Consider the following 3,188-nt stretch of genomic DNA (forward strand, 5'->3'; position numbering starts at 1 on the left):
TGAGGTTTCTTGTAATTATCTATTTATGCAATTGTGCTAAGCTGTGAATGTAGCTTCACTCCTTAATTTCCAGCTGGCTAAGTCTAGTCTAGGTGATTTCATAAGCGTGGAGGGAGCAGGTAACTCCCAAACCATCACATCCGCCTCTCTCCTGAGTTAGGAGACTTTAGCTCCAGCTAGCACTTTGCAGAACTTTGACCTGAAAAGGACATTAGCCTGCCCCTACAGAGCAGGATGGGGACATGTAAGATTTTCATAGAAGAGACTGAACTGATCAGAATTGTGTAATAAGCTGGCCTGGTTTTGCTGGAACAGAATCATAAGCCAGGACAGCTGACTGGCATTGGCTCACAGGTGTATCTGGGACCACGAGCACCACACTTAGGACAATGGAGGAAGTTTGCTGACAAGGGAGGAGCTTTCTGCTAGAGCTTCCTGCTTAGGCTCCTCCATGTCCTGCTCCTCTTCCTCACGGCGCCTTCCTTCCTGGTTATTGTGACTGATGCACTTCTGCTGGGTTGAGCATAACTTCATGTGTGTTGCATTGACATTACAGCACACAGCACTTTCCCATTTCATCCCCCAAACTGCAGAGCACCTGGGTTCTGCTGAGCCTTCTCCCACCCCAGGTGAGACCACTTTGCTCTCCCTGCCCACTCCCCTTTATAAACAGCCTGAGGAGAGGCAGAAGCCCTAAGCTTGCCCATTTGGGCAGAGGGACCTTCCTCCCATGGTGACTGGTGAGTCCTTATGGCGCACACTGGGTGAATGGGAGTGGTTCTAAAGGCCGGGGGGGCCTGCTGGCCCCCCCGGTATGGTAGGGCTAGGCTTGATATCCATCCTACTTCAGAGTTACTCCTTTGTATTCACCTTAATGATTTGTTTCCTGCACTTCTCGTTGCTAGTGGTTGCTTTTTTGTGTTGGTCTCTTTTCTCTCCCTACAGCAACCCTTTTAAATGTAGTAATGCTCTGCCCATCTGCACTTGCTCCTGTTGTGGTAAGTCTGAACAGGCCACGATAGACTGGAATGTGTCCCAGCTTGCCCAGACACATCTCTCTGCTCTCCTCCCTCCTGCTCCGGGAAGAATTAACAGCGAGGAAGAAGACAAAGGGCCTGGAGGCACTGAGTTGTAGGACCAGGATGTTGGTATCTGTTTGGGTATTTCATTAAATTCTTTTCTGTTTCAGCCTGTGGGTTTTTTCCACTCCTTTTCCTCTTTTCCCTTCTGTGCTGAGCAGGAGTCATGGTGTGACAGAGTAACTGCTGCAGATTAGCCCAAGCCAGAAGCTGAATGTAGGCATAAAGAGACAGAAGCACCAGGTGATGGTGCAGGGGTTGTCGTGAATTACAGAAACAGTGTTATCTCTTTCTGCAAGCTAGGTAGCACCTGGAAGCACGAGTGGAGCCTAGCTGGTGTACCTCTGTGCTGGTGTTGCCTAGAAAGCTGTGAGCTAGCAGAACTTAGCATTTGTCACTGGAAATCAGAGGCTTTCAAAGAGCAGACTCTGGCAAGAGTAAAGCCTGAGATTCTCCTCTCGCACTAATAGCTTTGTGCTCTACTCCAAGGTGTGGGGTTTGTTTTTTTTTGGGGGGTTGGGTTGCTTTTGTTTTCCACTGAATGTCAGGGGCTCGAGGAGACCTTGACAGATTATCTAGTGCTACCCCCTTGCCAGAGTACATTGACCTATACGAGATGGCACAGGAACAGGTCCAGAGGGAGACTCCACTGCCCTCCTGGGCAGCCTGTTCCAGTGCCCTGTCACCCTAACAGTGTTCTGTTTTGTTTTTTCTTCCCTCATATTTACGTGAACTTCCTATGCCTCAACTTCCACCTGTTGCCACTTGTCTCACCCTTGGAATTACCATGAAGACCTGACTCCACCCTCTTATAAACATTAATGAGGTCACCCCACAGTCTCCTCTCCAAATGAAAGAGCTTCTGCTCTCTGTGTCCCCCTGTAAGGAAGATGTTACACTCTGTTAATCTTTCCTTTGGCTCTAAGATGGACTCTCTCAAGCAATACTATGTCCTCCCTGAACTGAGGGACTCAGAACTGGGCACAATATTTCAGATGCAGCCTTTCTAATACTGGAAACTGCCTTCTTCAAGTTTACCAGGAGCAGACTTTAAATGCCTCCATGGGTTTGCCTGTGTAGTCAGCATGATGTCATGCGAGGGCTGCATGTTGCAAGACATCCTGCCTATGCCTGTCAAGATAAGGAGCCCTGGAAGGGAGACATCGACTGTTCAGAGAAATCAGGACCATGTCGGAGATTGTCTGCCTCCTTTCCCCAACAGCCTGTGAGACCCAGGAAGACTCGGAAGCCTCAGTGACTGACAAGACACTGACAGAATTCCCTGAAAGCTTTTGGGTGCTGTCTGAAGCTGTAGCTAGCTCTGCAAGTCAAGATCTAATATTTTTGAGTAAATAATTGAAACTTCAGGAGTTGCCTTATACCATAAGTAGAAAGGAGCTTCCTGAGTCTATCTAGTGGACAAGTGGTGTACTGACTGCAGCAACCTTCTCTTCCAGTTCAATTAATACTTATATTTTCACTAGTTGGAAACATAGCAACAACCAGGTTGGAAGAGACCTCTAAGATCATCGAGTCCAACTAATCACCAAGCCCTATCCAGCCGTCTAGACCATGGCACTAAGTGCCTCAGCCAGGCTTTTCTTGAACACCTCCAGGGACGGTGCCTCCACCACCTCCCTGGGCAGCCCATTCCAAAGGCAAATCACTCTCTCAGTGAAGAACTTCCTCCTAACATCCAGCCTAGACTTCCCCTGGCACAACTTGAGACTGTGTCCCCTTGTTCTATTGCTGGCTGCCTGGGAGAGGAGTCCAACCCCCACCTGGCTACAATGTCCCTTCAGATAGTTGTAGACAGCAATGAGGTCCCCCCTGAGCCTCCTCTTCTCCAGGCTAAACAACCCCAGCTCCCACAGCCTCTCCTCAAAGGGCTTGTGTTCCAGGCCCCTCACCAACTTTGTCACCCTTCTCTACATCTAGTTTATCTTTCATGTAATGCTTTCCAAGACTGTTGCAAGAGAATCTGATTATCATTAAAGTTATAAATAAACAATATTAATTTGGAAATATCGTCTCATAGAATGGCTTATTTCAGTAGGGACCTCAAGGATCATCCATTTCCAACCCCTTGCCACAGGCAAGGACACCTCC

At 48.4% G+C, this 3,188-nt stretch overlaps 1 long non-coding RNA gene across 1 annotated transcript; it reads left to right on the forward strand.

The window, feature by feature from the left end:
• Nucleotides 1–704: 704 nt before the first annotated feature.
• Nucleotides 705–1,188, forward strand: LOC135173606 (uncharacterized). The gene is made up of 2 exons (XR_010301388.1): nucleotides 705–740; nucleotides 946–1,188. It is a non-coding gene; the product is annotated as an uncharacterized LOC135173606 (long non-coding RNA).
• The last annotated feature ends 2,000 nt before the right edge of the window (nucleotides 1,189–3,188 follow it).

Source organism: Pogoniulus pusillus, chromosome 3, assembly GCF_015220805.1.
Source record: "Pogoniulus pusillus isolate bPogPus1 chromosome 3, bPogPus1.pri, whole genome shotgun sequence".
Taxonomy (NCBI): Eukaryota; Metazoa; Chordata; class Aves; order Piciformes; family Lybiidae; genus Pogoniulus; species Pogoniulus pusillus.